Source organism: Elephas maximus, chromosome 24 (genome assembly GCF_024166365.1).
Source record: "Elephas maximus indicus isolate mEleMax1 chromosome 24, mEleMax1 primary haplotype, whole genome shotgun sequence".
In the NCBI taxonomy this organism is placed as follows: Eukaryota; Metazoa; Chordata; class Mammalia; order Proboscidea; family Elephantidae; genus Elephas; species Elephas maximus.
This window is the reverse complement of record NC_064842.1, coordinates 27,705,561-27,729,227: the sequence shown is the minus strand read 5'-3', so window position 1 is coordinate 27,729,227 and position 23,667 is coordinate 27,705,561. Positions and strand designations below refer to the sequence as shown.

Sequence of the window (23,667 nt, the reverse complement as noted above, 5' to 3'; positions counted from 1 at the left end):
GGAGAAGGAAAATCAAGTTCAACCTTTAAAAAAAATGACCTCAATAATAAAGAGAGAGACGAAAGCGCAAGAAAAGAGAGGAATGAGGGAAATAGGATGACTGCTTTTTTGCCCGTGTGGAGCCAGATTACAATTACAGGTTGTATGGATCCAGTGCAACTTCCAGGTAGGGACATGGTAGAAAAAGGCACAGGGAGGGGCATGTTTATAAAGTGAAAGTAAAATGAAAAAAATTCCTCTGCAGTAAATACTCTGTCTCTACTTGATTTTGGTTTTATCACTCCCATCCTTCAGCCAGGATTTAGCATGGTGTCCAGGACATGACAGGCTGTCATTTTTTTTTTTAAGGATAATAAATGTATGAAAATGCAACAGCTGACTGAATCAAAGGGACTGGGGCTGAAGCCACATGTACAGAGGACACCCAACAAGATGACATACACCAATGAAGTCTTGCTAGCATCATGACTTGAGTGGTTGGCTTTGTTACTCAGCTGAGACTTCTAGCACTTTCATGGGTCCTGACACACTTGTTGGGTAAAGAGTAGACTAGAATGGTGAAGCTAAACTAGTCATCATAAAATCTTAGAATCATAGAAAGAAAAGGAAAAGACCAATTCTCTAATTGGTTGTTACTTTTTTTCCCCTTAGGGATCAAGAAACCTTTGAGTAGGAAGAAAAATGGTCTTGACCAAACTTACACATGTACGTTGAACAAATATGTTAATATCTAGTAATTGATGGACCACTCACTTTCCAAATAATCTTGTAAAATTTATTTAGCCTCTTTCTGTGCTTCAGTATACACCTCTGCAAAATAAGATTCAGATTATGCTTAGCCCCATCATCCTTAAAAATAATAGATGCATTAAAGCACAATGCTGAAATAGTAACTTATAAACATATTGTGATATATTACTGTTTAATGCTCTTCGTAAAAAAACTCTCTTACCACCCACCCTTGGTGAGTAACAGTTTATTTTGGAAAAGTAATTAAAAAAAAAAAGCAAGGATTCATTTATAGTAAATAATTATACAAGGGTTACTTATATGGCTCCTTATTGTTCCTCCTCCATCCAAAAGCTCAAAATCATTCAATACTCATTACCAGCTACTATAGTGGTGAACCAAAACAGGAGGGGTAACTACAATTCCACCAGCTTTTCTACTATTAATAACCATTTCAAAAGTTATACCAGGAACTGCAGTTAAAACCGGGATTAAAACAAGAAATACTGTGTCACCTGAGATTTTCATTTTTTTAAACCATTCTTTTGCAACTCGAGGCTTGAATTTTTCCTCAGTTCTTTCAGCTTGAGAATAACCATGTGTGTTCTTCCCTTTTGGTTTTTTAACTCTGGTCTTTGCGCATTTCATTACAATGATTGTCTTCTCAAGCTGCCCTTTGAAATCTTCTGTTCAGCTCTTTAACCTGATCAGTTCTTTCATTCACTTTAGCTACTCTATGTGCAAGAGCAAGCTTCAGAGTCTCTTTTGACATCCATTTTGGTCTCTTCTTTCTTTCCTGTCTTTTTAATGACTTTTTGCTTTCTTCATGATGATGTCTTTGATGTCATCCCACAACTTGCCTGGTCTTCAGTCCTTAGTGTTCAATGCGTCAAATCTGTTCTTGAGACGGTCTGTAAATTCCGGTGGGATATACTCAAGGTCATACTTTGGCTCTCATGGACTTGTTTTAATTTTCTTCAGCTTCAATTTAAACTTGCATATGGCGCAAATTGGAACCCTGGTGGCGTAGTGGTAAAGTGCTATGGCTGCTAACCAAAGGGTTGGCAGTTCAAATCCGCCAGGCACTCCTTGGAAACTCTATGGGGCAGTTCTACTCTGTCCTATAGGGTCGCTACAAATCGGAATCGACTCGATGGCACTGGGTTTGGTTTTCTCTTTTTATGAGTAAATTGATGGTCTGTTCTGCAGTCAGCCCTTTTTTTTGCCTTGTTCTGCCTGATGTTACTGAGCTTCTCCATCACCTCTTTCCACAGATGTAGTTGATTTGATTCTTGTGTATTTCACCTGGTGAGGTCCATGTGTACAGTTGCCATTTACGTTGTTGAGAAAAGGTATTTCCGATGAATAGGTCATTGGTCTTGCAAAATTCTATCATGTGATCTCCAGCATCGTTTCTATCACCAAGGCCATATTTTCCAACTACTGATCCTTTCTGTTTCTTTCCAACTTTAGAGTTCTCCAATGACCAGTAATTATCAATGCATTTTGGTTGCATGTTTCATCAATTTCAGACTGTAGACATTAGCAAAAATCTTCAATTTCTCCATCTTTGGCATTAGTGATTGGTGTATAAATTTGAATAATAGTCATTGTCATGGAGTGAATTGTGTCCCCCAAATATATCTGTCACCTTGGCTAGGCCACGATTCCCAGTATTGTGTGATTTTCCATCATTTTGTCATCTGATGCGATTTTCCTATGTGTTGTAAATCCTGTCTCTATGATGTTAATGAGGTGGGATTATCGGCAGTTACTTTAATGAGGCAGGGCTCAATTTACAAGATTAGGTTGTATCTTAAACCAATCTCTTTTGAGATATAAGAGAAGCAAGTAGGGAGAAGGGGGACTTTATAACACCAAGAAAGCAGTGCTGGGAGCAGAGAGTGTCCTTTAAGCCTGAAGTTCCTGCTTTGAGGAGCTACTAGACTGAGGGAAGATTGATGACAAGGACTGTCTTAGTCATCTAATGCTGCTATAACAGAAATACAACAAGTGGATGGCTTTAACAAAGGGAGATGTATCCTCTCACAGTCTAGGAGGCTAGAAGTTCGAATTCAGGGAGCCAACACCAGGGGAAAGTTTTCTCTCCCTTTTGACTCTGGAGGAAGCTCCTTGTCATCAATCTTCCCTGGTCGAGGAGCTTCTCAGCACAGGACCCTTAAGTCCAAAAGATGTGCTATGCTCCTGGTACTTCTTTCGTGGTGGTACAATGTCCCCATGTCTGTCTTCTTGCTTCTCTCTTTTATGTCTCAAAAGAGATCAGTTTAAGACACAACCTAATCTGGTAGATTAAGTTCTGCTTCATTATCATAACTGCCATTAATCCCATCTCATTAACATTATAGAGTTAGAATTTATAACACATAGGAAAATCACACCAGATGACAAAATGGTGGACAATCACACAATACTGGAAGTCATGGACTAGCCAAGTTGACACATGTTATTTTTGTGGGACACAATTCAGTCCATAACAGTCATATTACGTGGTCTTCCTTGTGGGTATATGGATGGATATTATCCTATCACTGACAGTGTTGTACTTCAAGGTAGATTTTGAAATGTTATTTTTTAAAATGAATTTGAAACCATTCCTCTTCAACTGGAGGATGCAGGAAGCATCAAAAGTAGACAGAAGTAATACACAGAGTAACTGTACCAAAAATAATTTGTTGATCTTCAGCCATTTCAGGAAGCAGCATTTGAGCAAGAACCAATAGTATTGAAGGAAGAAGTCCAAGTTGCACTGAGGCATTGGTGAAAAACAAGGCTCTAAGAACTGACAGAATACCGCTTGAAATGTTTTAGCACACAGATGCAGTGCTGGAAGTGCTCACTCATCTATGTCAAGAAATTTGGAAGGCAGCTACCTGGCCAACCCACTGGAAGAGATTCATATGCATGCCCATTCCAAAGAAAGGTGATTCAATAGAAATGGAAATTATCAAACAATGTCATTAATATCACATGTAAGTAAAATATTGCTAAAGATAATTCAGAAACATTTGACATAGTTCATAGACAGGGAGCTGCCAAAAATTCAAGCTGGATTCAGAGGAAATGTGAACTGAGGGATATCATTGCTGATATCAGATGGATCTTGGCCGAAAGCACAGAATATCAGAAAGATGTTTACCTGTGTTTTATTGACTATGCAAAGGCATTTGACTGTGTGGATCATAACAAATTATGGGTAACATTGTTAAGAATGAGAATTCCAGAACACTTCATTGTGCTCATGTGGAACCTGTAAATAGACCAAGAGACAGTTTTTCTAACAGAACAAGGGGATCCTTCATGGTTTAAAGTCAGGAAAGGTGTGCGTCAGGGTTGTATCCTTTTACCATACTTATTCAATCTGCATCCTGAGCAAATAATCCAAGAAGCTGGACTATATGAGGAAGAAGGTGGCATCAAGATTGGTTGAAGACACAACAGAGAATCCCTGATGGAGCAGGAGAAAAGTAGGATGCAGACCTCAAATTCTAGTAAAAAGACCAGACTTAATGGTCTGACTGAGACTTGAGGGACCCCAGAGGACATGGTCCCCGGACTCTCTGTTAACCCAAAGGTAAAACCATTCCTGAAGCCAACTCTTCAGACAAAGATTAGACTGGGCTATAGGACAAAAAAAGATACTGGTGAGGAGAGTGCTTCTTAGCTCAAGTAGACACATAAGACTATGTGGGCAGCTCCTGTCTGGAGGCAAGATAAGAAGGCAGAGGAGAACAGAGCTGGTTGAATGGATGTGGGAAATATAAGGTGGAGAGGGGGAGTGCACTGTTACACTATAGGTAGAGCATCTAGGGTCACATAACAACGTGTGTATAAGTCTTTGTATGAGAAGCTGACTTGAATTGTAAACTTTCACTTAAAGCACAATAAAAAATAGAGAGAGAAAAAAATATTGGTTGAAGATTCATTAACAACCTGGGATATGCAGATGACACAACCTTGCTTGCTGAAAGCGAAGCGGACTTGAAGCACTTACTGATGAAGATCAAAAACTACAGCCTTCAGTATGGATTACACCTCAAAGTAAAGAAAACAAAAATCCTCACAACTGGACCAATAAGCAACATCATGATAAAAGGAGAAAAGATTGAATTTGTCAAGGATTTCATTTTACTTGAATCCACAATCAATGCCCATGGAAGCAGCAGCCAAGAAACCAGAAAACAGACTGCATTGGGCAAAGCTGCTGCAAAAGACCTCTTTAAAGTGTAAAAAACAAAGATGTCACTTTGAGGACTAAGGTGTGCCTGACCCAAGCCATGGTATTTTCAATGGCCTCATACGCATGCTAAAGTTGAACAATGAATAAGGAAGACTGGAGAAAAATTGATGCCTTTGAATTACAGTGTTGGTGAAGAATATTGAATATATCATGGACTGCCAAAAGAAAGAATAAATCTGTCTTGGAAGAAGTACAGCTTGAATGCTCCTTAGAAGTAAGGATGGCAAGACTTCATCTCACATACTTTGGACAAGTTATCAGGAGGGACTAGTCCCTGGAGAAGGACTAGTCCCTGGAGAAGGACGTCATGCATGGTAAAATAGAGGGTCAGTGAAAAAGAGGAAGACCCTCAACGAGATGGATTGACGCAGTGGCTGCCACAAGGGCTGGAACATGGCAACAATTGTAAGGATGGTGCTGGACAGGGCAGTGTTTCGTTCTGTCGTACATATAAGTACTATAAGTTGAAACCAACTTGATGCCACCTAACAACAGCATAACAACAGACAGTTCTTAACCAACAGTCATGCAATCCGCCACCCTTAACATCTGCACCCTTGTGGTATAATTATTGACTGCATTTGCGGGAGGGTGCTCATTAGAAGAAGTTGTTGTTTTTAGTTGTCGTGGAGTCGGCTCCAGTGCGTGATGATCTTATGAATAACAGAACTAAACATTGCCCAGTCTTGTGCCATCTTTACGATTGTTGGTATGTTTTAGTGCAGTGTTATAGCTGTTGTGTCAATCCATCTCATGAGGGTTTCCTTCACTTTCACTTACCCTCTAGTTTACCAAACATGACGTCCTTTTCTAATGACTGATCTTTCCTAATGACATATCCAAAGTAAGCGAGCCAAAGTCTCACCACTCTTGCTTCTAAGGAGCATTCTGGTTGTATTTCTTCTGAGATTGATTTGTTTGTTCTTCTGGCAGTCCATGCTATATTCTACATTCTTTGCCAACACCTAATTCAAATGCAACAGTTCTTCTTCTTTCTTCCTTTTTCATTGTCCAGGTTTCACATGCATATGAGGCTATTGTAAAGACCATGGCTTGGATCAGGTGCACCTTAGTGATCAAAGTGACATTTTTGATTTTTAAAACTTTAAAGAGGTCTTTTGCAGGAGATTTGCCCAATGCATTATGTCATTTGATTTCTTGAGTGCTGCTTCCATAGATGTTGATTGTTCATCCCTGTAGAATGAAATCATTGACAACTTCAATTTCTTCTTCATTTATCATGATTGTGTTTTTTGGTCCAGTTGTGAGGATTTTTGTTTTCTTCATGTTCAGGTGTAATCCATACTGAGGGTTGTAGTCTTTGACATTCATCAGTAAGTGCTTCAAGTAGAGTCTAAGTTTAGGTTTTTTTTTTTAACAATGCCTGTAAATTAGTATTTTTTGTTTGCATATTCCCACAGACAATCTTGAAATTTAGTTTTAAGCCTCCTGAAATTAAAATATTTGTTCAAAAACATTTATTAAGAATCTATTATGTCCAAGGGAGTTTCTCTAGGGAATACGTAAATAACACTTAAGTTTTTTTTCTCTAATCTCAAATAGCTTATGCTCTAAAATAAAAATAAGCAAAAAACTTCTAAAGATTTTTCCTTTAAAACAAAAGTGATACACTTCATTATATTTCTTGATTCTGCTAAGTTAAAAGAAGAAATATAAAATCAACAATCATCCTTACCACTCAGAGATAAACACATTTCACATTTATATGCACATATACTCATGAATTTAAAAAGAATCGTATTTGAAACATCTAGTGTTTTGTATACAGATTTTTTCATGGAACACTTTTCCATGCTAAAATCTTCCTTAATGCCTACATAATTTAAGGGTATACTAATTTATTTTAATACTTTTGAAATATTTCAGCTGTGGAAGCTGTTCAATGTTATTTTTAAAAACATGGGGAATTTGGGGATGTGGCACCTAAGTGAGGCTCATGCCTAACTTCACTCTCTATGCCTCGCCTGAGCCGAGTCGCTGCAGCAGTTAGGTGGAGGTGAGTTGTAGCCAGCTCTGTGTGCTCAGAAAGAGCTTGGAGGCCAATATCAGGGGGCTCATGCATGAGGACCATAAAGCAGAGGATCCTGGGTAGAACATGTACTGCTCAGTTCTGTGGACCCTTCTGTGGTGAGGTTGACTTTGAATGCATGAGTGTGTCTAGTCTCCCTGACCCCAAGTAGCCAAAAAGATGCTTATAGCAGACAGACTGCCTCTAAGATGGCCCCTATGGTCCCCATGGTATTCATACCTTTGTCTTGTCCCCTCCCCTTGAGTATGGGTTGGACTTGTGACTGGATTCTTTCCAACAGAATACGGTTTAGGTGACAGGATGCACATTGTCATGTGTATGTGATTATGTCACATTAGAATGCAATGCCTATCTTTTGAGGAGCCTCTTTCTCCATCGCTGGCTTTGAGGAAGCAAATGACTATGTTGGGAAGATCTACATGACAAGAAACTGAGAGCAGCCTCTAGCCTACAACCAGCAAGAAACTCCAGTCCTCAGTCTGACAGCCCGGAAAGAATTGAATGCTGCCAACAACCAGTGAGCTTGGAAGCAGTGTCTCACATGAGCCCAAACCCCCCCGATACCTCGATTGCAGTTTTGTGAGACACTGAAACAAAGGATCCAGCCTAGCTGTACCTATACTCCTGACTCACAGAAACTGTGAGATAGTAAATGTGTGTTTATTTAAACCACTAAGTTTGTGGTTGTCTCAGGCTGGGTCCTCTAGAGAAGCAAAACCAGTGAAGTGCATATATATGTCAATAGATAGATGATAGATAGACAGACAGACAGATGATAGATAGATAGATGAAAGAAAGAGAGAAAGAGAGAAGGAGAGAAAGAGAGAAAGAGAGAGTGAAAGAGAGAAAGAGAGAGATTTATCTCAAGGAAATGGCTCACCCGGTTGTAGAGGCTGGCAAGCCCCAAGTCCATGGGTCAGGCATCAGGCTGAAGGCTTCTCCTGACTCCCATAGTTGCAGGAGCTGACAAACCCAAGATTCACAGGTCAGATGAAAGGCTGCTGGGTCACAGGATAAATCCAAGATCAGCAAGTAAGACAGTAGGCTGCTGGCCCAAGTTCCAAGAACCAGAGGTCAGATACTAACAAGCCAAATGCAGGATCCAGAATAGAGCAAAAGCCAGCAAGCTTTGCCAGAAAGTCCACATATATATTGGATGCAGGCCACACCCCCAAGGAAACTCCCTTTCAATTGATTGGCCACTGATAGCAGAACTTATCATAGAGGTGATCACATTATATCAGATCACATCACAGAGGTGATCACATCATTACACGACTGCCAAAGTACATCATAACTGCTAAACCACTGAGAATCATATCCCAGCCAAGTTGACACACAACCTTAATGATCACAATGGTAATATCGTTATGCAGCAATAAATAACAAGTACAAAGCTCACACAATGCCGTCTTAACTGATCCTTGGTCTACGAAAGTAAGAAGAAACAGAATATAAAGGCTTCGTCCATCGTCTTCAATGGGATTGTTAACCTGCCTGCTTCTACACTGCCAACCATAGGAGTAGAGACTGCCTCAGCTTTCATTCAATGAAGGGTAGCTACCCAATTGGGTATTCCAATATCAGAGCCTCCCTCACCCCGCCAAAAAATCCATTGCCAGTGAGTTGATCTAGACTCATAGCAACCCTATAGGACAGAGTGTAACTACCCATAGGGTTCCCAAGGCTGTAATCTTTATGGAAGCAGACTGTTAGGCCTTTCTCCTGTGGAGCAGCTGGTGGGTTTGAACTGCCAACCTTCATTTAGTAGCAGAGTGCTTAACCACTGTACCACTTGGACTCCTTAATATCTGAGCAGAGCCCCAATAAACTAACAAAGAATATACATCTTATTTAAGGAGAACTACTGTCCACATGGAAACTCTGGTGGCTTAGTGGTTAAGAGCTATGTCTGTTAACCAAAAAGTCAGCAGTTTGAATCCACCAGGTGCTCCTTGGAAACCCTGTGGGGCAGTTCTACTCTGTCCAATAGGGTCACTATGAATCAGAATCAACTTGACGGCAACAGGTTTGGTTTTTTGGTTTGGGCTATCAGTTTGTCGTACTGTGGTGGCTTGCATGTTACTGTGATTCCGGAAGCTATGCCACCAGTATTTCAAATACCAGCAGGGTCACCTATGCTGGTATTTCAGTGATGCTTCCAGACAGACTAGGAAGAAAGGTCTGGTGATCTACTTCCAAATATTAGCCAATGAAAACTACAGATCACAACAGAACATTGTCCAGCTCACTTGTTTTGGACACATCATCAGAAGGGATCAGTTGCTAGAGGAGGACATCGTATTTAGTGAAAGGGAGGGCCACTGAGGGTGAGGGAGTCCCTTAGTGAGACGGACTGGCACAACAGCCACAACTATGGACACACAAGACATGCTGGTGGTCGTGAGGATGACACAGGACCAGGCAACATTTTGTTCTTTTGCACATAAGGTCACCATGCGTTAGAGTCAACTCAATGTCATCTACCTAGTGTCCAAAAAGAGGGGTATACATCAGAACTAACAGAACGCATATCTAGCAAGATAGATTTGCTAAAGAAGACAGACAACATCTTGAATTTTTAGAAAATAATAAAAGAAGTCTTACTTTCAGTAATGGTATAGTAGTTTGGTTAAACTAATTGTCCTGCAGATAAAATAATAAAATATGCACAAAATATTTTTAAAAAGTAATAACTTAAGGCACTAGAGAATGACCAAAAAAGCAGGCAGATGCTGGAGAGAAGTTGACCTTGAGTAATGAGCTGTGCACTAGTAAAATCTCTTAATGGGATCAAAGCCCTTTTTCTCATTTATTAATTCCCTGCAACAAGCCACGCCCGTCTGCCTAACCTCTGGGTCTTCGGTTTGTGAATCCCCTCTCATGTCGTGGTCTTTCCTTGAATCTTCTTCTTTCTCCCCGTGCACTCAAGATCTCAGGGATCCTGCCCATCAACCAAATCCCTGGCCCAGTAGTGTGGCCCTTAGGCCTGTCTCCCCTCCCCGCATGGTTGTTCTTTCCTTTTCCTTCAGGGCTGCAGCCTGCTGTTCTCGAAAACCAAAACCAAACCCTTTGCCACTAAGTTGATTACAGCTTATAGTGACCCCATAGGATGAATACAACGTCCCCCATAGGGTTTCCAAGGCTGTAATCTTTATGGAAACAAACTGCTACATCTTTCTCCCAAGGAGCAGTTGGTGGATTTGAACCGCTGACCTTTTAGTTAGCAGCCAAGTGCTTAAGCACTGCACCACCAGGGTTCCCTGACATGCTATGCATTATATTTATTTAGCTTGTTCACTATCCGTCTCTCCATTTAAAGTGTAAGTACCATGTGATGGTGCTTGCTTGCTTTCTCTTTTATTACTTCTCCAGTCTTTGGAACGGTGACTAGCACATATTAGACACTCAATTTTTTGTTGAATTACTTAATTTGGCATAACAGCTTCATTTTCCCACAGTATAATTTCTTTTGTGAATTGGTGGGCTGGTACTAAATTATAGAGGTGTTTTGGTGGTTCATGACCATGGTTTTAATGTTCCAGTTCACTTTGGCTAGTAGAAGCTAGAAGAGGTACTTGATCCCAGGTGACTAAGACAGAAGAAAATAGAACATATGGGATCCCCCAATGTACCAAGTCATGAGTTCCAAAAGTTCATTTATAAGTCAATTGTTTGGACACCCTGAACTTATTTTCGGAGCTCGATTGGGCACAGCTAGTTAACTGCAGGGAGTCTGAGCAGACTGAAAGATGCCAGAACCTGAACCGGATCTGCCTGCTGGTATGGGGCAGGCCTTGAAAGGACAGGAACAGGTGTGCTGGACTCTACGGGAGCTCAGTGCAACCATCAGAACACGTTATCCTGACAGCAACGACACAGGCAGCAGTCAGTGCTAGAGAGTCCCTGGAAGAGGTGCCCCTTTGGGAGGTAGAATGTAACAACGCCAATCTAGAAGTAGTGATACTTGGGAGACAGGTTTATCCAAAAATACCACTAAGATATTGCAAAGGTAACGCATAGAATAGAGAAAACATTTGCAACATGTCTGTCTTTCAAAGGACTCGTATCCAGACTATATAAGGAGCTCCTTCAAATCAAGGAGATAAGACAGACAGACAACTCAATAGAAAAGTGGGCTAGAGATTTCAACAGTTACCTCAAAAAAGACAATATCTGAATGTCTAGCTACATGTGAGTATGTTCTCAGTATCATTTGCTATCAGTCAAATTAAAGCCACAATGAGGTTTCACTATACACCCACCGGAATAACTAACACTAAAAAGATTGACAATACCAAGTGTTGATAAGGATGTGGAATAACTGAAATTCTCATACGTTGCTGATGGAAGTGAAAATTGGTACAAATACTTTGGAAAATTGTTGTTTCATAATTGCTACAACTCCCAGGTATATACTCAATAGAAATGTGTGCATATGCATACATACCAAAGGCATATCGAAGAATGCTCACAACAGCATTTCCTAGCTGGGAAATAATCCAAATGCTTATCAATAGAAGAACTGATATATAAACTGTGGAATGGTCATACAATGGAATACTTTACAGCAATGAGAATAAGCAAGCCATTGCTATGCACAATAATAAGACTTAATCTCATATGTAAAATGTTAGGCAATAGAAACCAGATACAAAAGGATATATACCAGATGATTCTATCTATATAAAGTTAAAAACAGTCAAAATTAATATATAATAATAGAAGTAACGGTGGTAGTTACCTTTGTAGAGCAGGAATGGGCTGTGAGGGTTTCTGGGGTGCTGATAATATTTGAATTCTTGGTCTAGGTGTTAAATACACAGGCATGTTCATTTTGTGAAAAATCAAGCTATATACTATACTTTTTTGTATAAAGAATACTTGTTTAATTTAAAGGAAAAAAAAAAAGAAAGAAGAAAAATGGCTAGCATTAAGGAAGAATCTCAGTACATAGCAGGGCCTCAAACTCCAGGCAGAGGGTTAGGAATTAGCACCTAATTAAGGTAAGGGGAACTGACAAGAGTTGTGCAATACCCAACCCGTGAAGTGGGGAGTAGAACTCTGGGTTTCAATTTCCTCATTTGAAAAACAGAGGTAATGTAAAACCCTCAAGGTTTGTTTAGTATAGAGAATGGGTTTAATAAATACTAGCCCTGACTACTACTAGTAGTAGTCATTTTACCTCAACAGGAGCAAGGAAATGATTTAATTACCAGACCTGGGATGTAGTTCAAGCTCTGGGTCTTAGGAACAATGTAGAAACCCACTAATGAGAACCAGGGGTCAAAGTCACAGCTCAACAAGCATTAAAAGGGACTCAAGTGAGTTCCTGAGTCCTGGGCTGGAGGTGCTAAAAATTCTGCAGTCTGAGTCTGCAAGGTCCCAGGTGAGGAGAGACAAGGGATGCAGAGGGTGAGCTGGACCTGATGTGGTAGCCTGTCTATAAATATGATCATTAACAATTTCTCGCATCTTTGTATAGTCCTCCCATCAGAAAGTGGAGTCTATTTCTCCTCTCCTCAAATCAGTGTTGGCCCTTGGACTTCCTTTGACCAAGAGAGTCAAAAGTGATGCTATGCCAGCTCTAGGGTTAGCCCTTAAGAGGTCTGGAAGCTTTCACTTTGCCTTTTTGGAACCCAGTAGCCACACTTCCCAGGCTATGCTGCTGGGAAGTGAGACCACATGGAGAGGCCCTGGGGGGATGACATTGCACATGGAGCAAGACACCATGTGAGGAGAACCAAGACACTCCAGCCAACAGTCAGTATCAAGGCCCCAGAAATATGAAAAAGGCTCTCTTATAGACCGGCTCATTCACCAGCTAAACACAACCACGTAAGTGAGCCTGAGCCAACAACTGCTAGAGCAGAAGCGCTGCCCAGAATTATGAGAAATAATAAACACTTGTTTTAAGCCATAAGGTCTCGGGCTGGTTTGTGATGCATCAACAGGTAACTGATGGAGAAATGGGTACCATCCTTGTTAGGTTGTTAGGTGCCGTCGAGTCAGTTCCGACTCATAGCGAACCTATGTACTACAGAATGAAACACCGCCCGGTCCTGCGCCATCCTTACAATCATTATGCTTGAGCCCATTGTAGCAGCCACTGTGTCAATCCACCTTGTTGAGCGTCTTCCTCTTTTCTGCTGACCTTGTAGTTTAGCAAGCATGATGTCCTTCTCCAGGGACTGATCCCTCCTGACAACATGTCCAAAGTATTTAAGATGCAGGTCACCATCCTTGCTTCTGACAAGCATTCTGGTTGTACTTCTTCCAAGACAGATTTGTTTATTCTTTGGCATTCCATGGCATATTCAATATTCTTCACCAACACCACAATTCGAAGGCATCAATTCTTCGGTCTTCCTTTTTCATTGTTGAGCTTTCACATGCATAAGATGCAATTGAAAATACCATGGCTTGGGTCAGGCACACCTTTGTCCTTCAAGGTGACATCTTTGCTTCTCAACACTTTAAAGAGGTCCTTTGCAGCAGATTTACCCAGTGCAATGCATCTTTTGATTTCTTGACTGCTGCTTTCATGGGTGTTGATTGTGGATCCAAGTAAAATGAAATCTTTAACAACTTCAATCTTTTCTGCATTTATCATGATGTTGCTCATTGGTCCAGTTGTGAGGATTTTTGTTTCTTTATGTTGAGGTGTAATCCATATTGAAGGCTATGGTTTTTGGTCTTCATCAGTAAGTGCTTCAAGTCCTCTTCACTTTCAGCAAGCAAGGTTGTGTCATCTGCTAATGCAGGTTGTTAACGAGTCTTCCTCCAATCCTGATGCCCCATTCTTCTTTATATAGTCCAGGTTCTCAGATTATTTGCTCAGCATACAAATTGAGCAAGTATGGTGAAAGGATACAACCCTGATGCATACCTTTCCTGACTTTGAACCATGCAGTATCCCCTTGTTCTGTTCGATCAACTGCCTCTTGATCTATGTACAGGGTCCTAATGAGAACAATTAAGTGTTCTGGAATTCCCATTCTTCATAATGGTATCCATAATTTGTTATGATCCACACAGTCAAATGCCTTTGCATAGTCAATAAAACACAGGTAAACATCCTCCTGGTATTCTCTGCTTTCAGCCAGGATCCATCTGACATCAGCAATGATATCCCTGGTTCCACGTCCTCTTCTGAATCCGGCCTGAATTTCTGGCAGTTCCCTGTCAATACACTGCTCCAGCTGCTTTTGAATGATCTTCAGCAAGATTTTGCTTGTGTGTGATATTGATGATATTGTTTGATAATTTTCACATTTGATTGGATCACCTTTCTTGGGAATAGGCATAAATATGGATCTCTTCCAGTAGGTTGGCCAGGTAGTTGTCTTCCAAATTTCTTGGCATATAACAGTGAGCACTTCTGGTACTGTATCCATTTGTTGAAACATCTCAATTGATATTCTGTCAATTCCTGAAGACTTGTTTTTCACTAATGTCTTCGGTGCAGCTTGGACTCCTTCCTTCAGTACCATCAGTTCCTGATCATATGCTATAATGGTACTGAAGGAAGAAGCCCAATGGGTGGCGTATGACCCAGCAATCCCAATCCTAGGTATATATTCAAAAAAACTGAAAGCAGGAATGCAAACATATGCTTGTATACCAATGTTTATTTCAGCACTATTTGGAATAACTAAAAGGTGGAAACAACTTAAATGCCCATCAACATGTGAATGAATAAACAAAATGTGGTGTATACATACAATGGAATATTACTCAACCGTGAAGAGAAACAAAGTCCTAATGTGTACCAAAACATGGATGAACCTTGAAAACATTATGGTGACTGAAATAAGTCAGTCAGAAAAGGACAATTATTGTATGATCCTACTTATACCAAATAGGCAAATGCATAGACACCAAAGTTTATCACCAGTTGCCAGGGGTGGCAAAGAGCAGGAAAGGGAGAGTCATTGCTTGGGGAGGGGGGACATTAAGTTTCTGTTAGTGGTGATGAAATAAGTTGGAAAAGGATAGTGATTATGGTTGTACAACATGATGAATGCTATGTAACCAATATTCCTGAATTGAACGTGTGAGAATTGTTGAACTGGCAAATGTTAAAAAAAAAAAAAAGGAAACATCTCATAGAGATATAAAGTGGTGACTCACAGATCTTTTTTCCTAGGCAACTGGGCTCTAAGAACCTAAGAATATTGTTTCACAGTACCCCAACTTTCAGCCCAAAGTAGAGAGGGCCCTCTTTTGAAAAGATTTGTGAATATAGCTGTTGTTAAATAAAGTGGATTGTTGTTAGCTGCCATCAAGCTGGACCCTGACTCATGGCAGCTGCATGCACAATGGAATAAAATGCTGTCCTGTTCTGCACCATCCGCATGATCGGTTGTGGATTGGACAGCTGTGATCCATAGGGTTTTCATTAGCTAATTTTTGGAAGTAAATCGGTAGCCCTTTATTTCTAGTCCATCTTAGTCTGGATGCTCCTCTGAAGCTAGTTCAGCATCACAGCAACACACAAGCCTCAACTGACCAATACATAGAGGCTGCACTCGAGGTACATTCACCAGAAATCAAACCTGGGTCTTCCTTGTGGAAGGCGAGATTCCTACCACTGAACCACCAATGCCCCCTGAAGTGGATTATAATTTGGTAAATAAAAAGCACATGAAGATATTAAAGAAGTTGTACCAACTCAGACTAAAAGGAACAGATACCACTCAAAATGAAAAGAGATTCTGGCAGCTAATTTTCTTCAGTCAGGAAGAAGGCTGAGAAATCAGAACCAGGTACAAGCAGAGTTCAATTACTACGGAAAAGGGAAAATGGCTCAAGTGGCAGAGTTGAAAACTTATAGGGTGTAGCCAACAGCAACAGAGAATAATGGACAGGAAACTACACCTAGAGAGCAGAACTGGCCCTAATTAAGGAAATTTCTGTGTCTTCCTGCCCTGCCATGAGAGTTGAGGGAACTCATGAAATGTTCATGACTGGATTTTAGAATTGCTATGGACCAGAATTGGTTGATGTTCAACCATTTCAGGAGGTAGCATATGATCAAGAACCAACAGTACTTAAGGAAGAAATTCAAGCTTCACTGAAGGCACTGGCAAAAAACAAGGCCCCAGGAATTGATGGAATACCAATTGATATGTTTCAACAAACAGATGCAGCACTGGAGTTGCTCACTCACTTATACCAAGAGATTAGGAAGACAGCCACCTGGTCAACTAACTGGAAGCGATCCATATTTGTGACCCTTCCAAAGAAAGGTGATTCAACAGAATGCGGCAATTATTGAACAATATCATTAATATCTATGCAAGTAATATTTTTCTAGAGCTAATTCAAAAATGGTTAGAGCAGTACATTGACAGGGAACTGCCAGAAAGTCAAGCCAGATTTAGAAGAGAACGTAGAATGGCGGATATTATTGCTGATGTCAGTTGGGTCTTGGCTGAAAGCAGAGAATACCAGAAAGACGTTTACGTGTGTTTTATTGACTATGCAAAGGCATTCAACTTCATGCATCATAACAAACTATGGATGACATTGGGAGGAATGAGAATTCCAGAACACTTAATTGTGCTCATGTGGAACCTGTAAATAGACCAAGAGGCAGTCATTCTAACAGATCAAGAGGATAGTTTGTGGCTTAAAGTCAGGAAAGGTGTGCGTCAGGGTTGTATCCTTTTACCATACTTATTCAATCTGTATGCTGAGCAAATAATCTGACACGCTGGACTGGATGAAGAAGAACACATCAGATCTGGAGGAAGATTTATTACCAACCTGCCATATGCAGATGAAACAATCTTGCTTGCTAAACGTGAAGAGGACTTGCAGCACTAACTGATCAGATCCACCATCAGAAGGATTATACCTCAGCATAAAGAAAACAAAAATCCTCATAACTGGATCAATAAGCAACATCATACATGGAGAAAACATTGAAGTGTTCAAGGATTTCATTTTACTTGGATCCACAATCAATACCCATAAAAACAACAGTCAAGGAATCAAGTGACATACTGCATTGAGCACATCTGTTGCAAAAAGATCTGTTTAAAGTGTTGAAAGGCAAAGATATCACTTTGAGGACTAAGGTGCACCTGACCCAAGCAATACTGGTATTTTCAATTGTCTCATATACATGCAAAATCTGTATAATAAATAAGGAAGATCACAGAAGAACTGATGGCTTTGAATTAAGGTGTTGGCAAAGAATATTGAATAATACCATGGACTGCCAGAAGAACAAACAAGTCTGTCTTGGGAGAAGTACATTCAGAATGCTCTTCGGAAGTGAGGATAGTGAGACTTCATTTCAGGTACTTCGGACTTGTTATCAGGAGGGACCAGTCCCTGGAGAAGCTTGGTAAAGTAGAGGGTCAGTGAAAAACAGGAAGACCTTCAACGAGATGGATTGATACAGTGGCTGAAACAATGGGCTCAAATATAGCAAGGATTGTGAGGATGGCACAAGACCAGGCAGTGTTTCATTTTCTTGTACATAGGGTTGCTATGAATTGGAACCAACTTGACAGCACCTAACAATGACAATAGCATGGACTAGTGACTTCTATGGACCAGAGTAGCAACTATCCCAGTCTCACCATTGGATGCTGGGTGTATGAGAGGGAGACAATTTATATAATTTACAGGTATCCAAGCAAAGGAAGTCACACCTGAAGAGTCTTTTCTTTGGATATACTTGATAAAGATCACAAGACACTGAACTTCAGGCCTTGTGTCATAATCGGATGAGGCTTTAGGGTTATTGGGAGGAAAGTGAATGTTTTGGCTAGAGGACAGGCTTTGGTAGATAATTTCTAAAGTGGTGGCCAACAATTTCTGCCATCCCTGTATGCCACTCCTCCCATCAATGAGTGGAATCTATTTCCCCTCCTTTGAATATGGTCATCCATGGGTGATGGATGTTCAATATAGGCAGGCTTTGTGATTCGTTTTGACTAATAGATGTGGCAGAAGTGACATTCTAAGATTTCTGGCCCTAGGACTTAAGAGACACTGTGGTTTTTGCTTTCACCTTCTTGGGATCAAGCTGCCATGAAAAGGGGTTTAGGATAGACTACTAAATCATGAGAAACCATGTGAAAAATGAAAGGCCTACCAGTTCCCATCATTCCAGCCACCTCAGCTGAAGTGCCAGGCATGTGAGGATGCCATCTTTGTTGTTCCAGCACCAGGTGAGCTCCCAGTTGAATGTAGCTGCATGTGTGACCTCAGCCAGCACCACGTGGAGCAGAGTCAAGGTGTCCCCACCAAGCCCTGCCAAAATTGTAAAATCCTGAGCAAATAAATGGTGGTCTTTTAAGCCACTAAATTTTGGGGTGGTTTTTATACATCAAGAAAGGCAAGAATACCTGACACTAGCCAGCACACAGAAGGTGATGAAGTTTTCATATTCCTTACTAGAATCAGTGAGGTCCTAAATATCTGTTCCCCTGTCTATTGTCCTTACTTCATCTGTTGGTGCTGTCTCTCTCACTTTTCTCCAGAAACACTGACTGCTCTGTTTCTCGAATGTGATAAACTCATTCATACTTCACGCTGTGCACTTGCTGTTCCCTGTCTAGAATGCTGTATCTCCCAGATCTTCAGCAGCTCCTTTCTATCTAGTCTCATAGCAAATGTTTCTAATATTTCCTCAGTGGCCTTTTCTGGTCACTTCATGTAAATGTGCCACTTGGCCACTCTATCACAAGACCCTGCTTCATTTTATTCACAGAATTTAAGACTCTCTGAAATTATTTATTTACTTGCTTGTTTGTCCATTCCCCCACAATGAAATGTCCATAACTGTAGGTGCCTTATCTGTCTCTTTTATGGATATATCTCTGGGGCCTGGAATAGTTCCCAGCATGTAGTAGGTGCAAAACGTTTTTTATTTTAATAAATAATCTATAAAAAATCTGTAACACACCTAAATTATAGAACCAAATAAACTATAAATCATATTTTTGGCTCCCTTCATCAAATACTTATTTTACCATACACTAGTTCTTTGGATGTTAAAGATGGACCAGATATGTTTCTTGACCTTTGAAAAATTCCTCCTGTAGGTGTATTGTGCAAAGGGGAGGGCAAAACATAAACAAAACCTTTAATACAGTATGATACATGCTCTAAAAGAGGGATGCACAAGAAGAAGGATGGAAATTCAGGTTAGGGAGTGTTATGGGTTGAATTGTACCCTCTCCCCCTCAAAGAGATATTGAAGTTCTAACCCCTGTACCTGTGAATGTGACCTTGTTTGGAATAGGGTCTTTCTTTGAATATGTTATCAGTTAGGTTCTCATGAGGTCACACCAGAGTAGGGCGAGTCCTAATCCCATCTGAGTGGTGTCTTATAAAAGAGGAAAACAGACACAGAAAGACACACCGGGGGAAGAGGCATGTGAAGATGCATCTGTGAGCCACGGGATGCTAATGATTGCTGGGAATCACCAGTAGCTAGGAGAGAGGCATGGAACAGTTCTGTCTCAGAGCCCTCAGAAGGAATCAACATGGCTGATACCCTAATTAGGACTTCTGGCCTCCAGAACTGTGAGAGAATAAATTAAAGTGGATGTGACACCCACTTTGTGGTATTTTGTTATGGCAGCCCTAGGAAACTAAGACAGGGAGCAATGAATTCTTCCTGGAGGGAGAGGAAGAGGTAGGTAAAGGAAGAGCTACAGAGAGGACATTTTAGTTGCTCCTTGAAGAATGAGTATCAAATGGGCAAGAAATTGAAGGACAAGCATTCCACACAAAAGAAATAGCATGAGCAAAAATATAAGTGGTTATGTTGGCTTAAATAAAGGGAGGGTGCAGGAAGGAGAGAAGGCAACAGGTAAGGCTGGAGGGAAGAATGGAGCTAGGTTATAACGAAATTGGTGCTTTATCCTATAGGCATTTTGGAGATGAGAGCAAAACCCACTTTGACAGAGCCCTAACTCTGGATGTCACGTCCCCCTCAGCTGCTACAGTCCTAGAACCAGGGTTAAGAACCCACAGGTCTAAACCACTATGATGATTTCGTGGCTTGGGGCTGGAATTATTGAGCCTTGGAGGCAGGGAAGAAGTGAGGACCAAGGATTGGTGCTCCTAAAGAAGAAAGCACCATGTGAGGAAATCTGGAAAGAGAGGTGATGAGGAGCAGATGGGACAGGTAGGAGCAGATGGAGACCCCTGTGGATGGTGATGGTAATGGGATGGTCAAGGTGGTCAGGAGCAGTGAGGTCTCCATTCTCTTTGGCTCAATCTTTCTGCCATCTTCCTCTTACTCTTCTCACTACAGATACCATGGGGGAAGGGGGTAACGTGGGTAGGGGGGAGGCGGGTACAGTATTAGGGTGAAGCGTTACGGTCTTACCTCTTTTCCTCTCTCCTCCACATTCAATACCATGGACTAGTGTTGGGGTGTGAGGAACAGAGGGAATGGGGTGAGAATGAATAGAGGGAAGGTCTCTGGCCTTTCTGTCTTGTTCTTCTTCCACCGAAGAGGTGGAGATATTCATACTAGATACATTAGAACTAGGGGAGGACAGGTCATGTAGTTGCAGGGCTGAGGTGGGCAGGTCATGTGGTAGATAGGACTGGCTGAACTCTGCAAGGTAAAGGAAAAGGAAAAGGGGAGGGAGAGGTAAAACCTGTATGTAAACATCTCCAGTGTTGGAATGACTGAAAGGGAGTGACTGAAAGGGAGTCCCTGGAATCACCAGTTGGAGCCACGTGCAAGTACAAGTGTAAGTGAATGTAGCATAGTTAGGGACTGGTGGTACATAACAGAAAGCATTGTAATACGTTGGGTACAGCCACTGCCGCTGTGGAGAGGAAGGCAGGTGGCTTGGCATTGTTATTCCATCATGGTGACCTCCCGGGTTCCATGCCAAGTGCTTATGGCCTTCCACAAGAGCGCTATTGGTCTTTAGTGGAAAGAATGACTCTCACAGGGCAGGACCAAGAGGGTATAAATTAGAGAAAAGCATGCTAGTCATTTGCTGTTAGCTTGCCTTTTTTTTTTTTTCTTTTCAAACCAGAAGCTTACAGGACATATTTCAAATATTCATTTTAATCTTTTGGTCAGACTTCTAGAAAAGTTCCACTACTGTGCACTGCTTTTCCAAAACAAAACAAACAAAAAAGATGTTGATTGCACCCTTTCCTCCTCCTTCAATATCCCATTCCATTATTATTAGAACTAATTGTTTAATTTTAATGGAGCCAGCTTAATTATTAAAACTTATGAAGGACCAGCATTTAAATAAAAATAAAATTTGTATAAATTAACAAAAGTTCAAAATACTAAGACTATTTATTTGGATATATAACACCAATATTTGTTTCATAGAATTGAAACATTTAAGTACTGCTTTCAAGAAACCTTATACTCAACCATGTTCTCATTATAATCCACATCTCATCCTCACTTTATTGTCAGAGTCAACAGCAAAGTAAGTCCCTCACTGTATCATTGACTCAATGTACTTTGCATTTTTTTTCTCCCTCCCCAGAATATATTGGGGAGAAATGGCGTGAAAAACTAACCTAACCATTTAGCTACAGTCACAAGTAAGTAGTAAACTGTAGCTTCCTTCCTATTCTCATTGTGTATATCCCTATGGAAATTACTCTAAAATCAGAGGAAATTGTGTACTTACCTAAAAAAACTGAGAAAAAAAATCATTCGTTCAATTATATAAAGAGCTATAAACAAGCTCATGTTGTAGTTCATTGCAGTTGAGCTGGCTGGACTCATGGTGACTTTCCACATAACAGAACGTAACTTTGCCTGGCTCTGTGCCATCTTTATGAATGTTGGTATATTTGAGTCCATTGTTAAGGCTATTGTATCAATCTATCTCATTGAGGGTTTCCCTCATTTTCGCTAGCCCTTTACTTTACCAAATATAATATCTTTTTCCAGTGACTGGTCTTTCTGGATTTAGAGCATTGTATTTTACTGGTGGTCTTGTTAGACCAGCAACTAATTTCTACATAGTGAGTTTGAGAGAGTTCATGGCTGATCAAGGAAAAAGATATGGCCACGAGATAGCAGCATTGCACAACAAGCTATTTATTGGGGCTGACCTATTGACAGCCACATGCAGGGGGGCAGCCCCCCACAGCAGGTCTTCCAGAGGCAAGCAGCCACAGGGAGCCACCAGAGGGGAAAGAGAAATGGGGAGTGGCGATGATGTCCTCTGGCAGCAACGTGGGGAGTCTCTGGGTCAGAGAGCCCCAAAGGACAGATACAGCCGGGGGTCCTTATAAGTACAAAGTTTAGCAGATGTTGAGTGGAATTTCATGGGGTATGGAAAGCAGGCAGGCTCTAAGTGGCTAAATATCTGCTTATTTCAGCATTTTTAAAACAACTGGGTATGTACAAATCTGAGTACATGCCGGCAGGCTTTTTCAAGCTAATGGGCTTGCTGTGAAGAAGTAAACAACTTGGGGCTAATACACAGAGGTCATTTTTGAATCATTTATATTATATTTATCTATTAAAAAGAAGGTTTTGGAATGTTACCCTGGCTTCCAGAATTCTGAAAAAAAAAAAAATTCTATAAGGGCATTCCAGTGCATTATCCACTACAATAGTCCTGCTCACATGTATCTTATTTATCTGCGTGTAATCTATTTAATGGAAGGTACTGTGGTCATTACTCGGACACATTGAAGTATAAAAGCGTATACTGATATGGGTACGTATAGAATAACTCTTTAGGTATATATCATTCTCTCTTATTAGCTTCTAGTCCTCATTAGGGCAAGTTCCATGTCTGCTATATCTTTGTGTCTTTGTATATCTGTCTGGTTTCAGTGCAGTGCCTTGATCTTCCAAAACCCGTTGCCGTTGAGTCGATTCAGACTCCTACGTGCCCTACAGGATGGAGTAGAACTGCCCCATAGGATTTCCAAGAAGCAACTGGTGGATTTGAACTCCCTACCTTTTGGTTATCAGCCTGAGCTCTTAACCACTCTGACACCAGGACTCTGCCTTGATCTTAGTAAGTACTAAATAGAAATTTGTCAAATGACGTGTAGCCTGTTAGACATAAAGTTGAAGTTGATCCCGGAAGTAGTGGGCTTGGACAAGTTTTGTGAAAACACATTCCCCCTTTAAATGTATAAACTCTATTCTCTTCCAGAGTACATTTCCAAACATCAAATAGGAGGTCTACAAGCTTTATTTTGCTTTCTCCCTGACGAGTAGACTCTCTCTTCAGGCAGAGACTAACATATGATGCCACAACATTCTCTCTCCACGATGTTGTCCGAAGCACTTAGCCCATTCACTTTATACAGACCTGCCTGTGAACATCATCTGAGGTTACAGTACTGCTCAGGCGTCCCACGTCATCACTTTCCATTCCCTCCAGCCACTGGAGTCTCATTTTAGCCATGAGGATCACGCAGCATGGCATGTCTATCATGTCACTTGTAGAGATACCATTACTGTTTTGCCCCTACCGTCCAGTGACCCCACTCCAACACCAAGTATCATATGCTGTGTATGTGATTTAGCATAAGAGGGTCTGAGTGGAGGACTTTTCCTGCAGCAAATGTCTCAAACAGAAAATGTGAACAAATAGTTTCCCAGTGTTTAGTGACAAATTTGACTGTAGCACCCATGTAACTA

At 40.9% G+C, this 23,667-nt stretch overlaps 1 long non-coding RNA gene across 1 annotated transcript in view; it reads left to right on the top strand.

Annotated features, from left to right (window-relative positions):
• Positions 1 to 22,878, top strand: part of LOC126067089 (uncharacterized) — a 48,847-nt gene extending 25,969 nt beyond the window's left edge. The window contains exon 3 of the long non-coding RNA XR_007515322.1: positions 22,849 to 22,878. This is a non-coding gene — a long non-coding RNA (uncharacterized LOC126067089). The remainder of the gene's footprint in view (positions 1 to 22,848) is intronic.
• Positions 22,879 to 23,667: the final 789 nt, after the last annotated feature.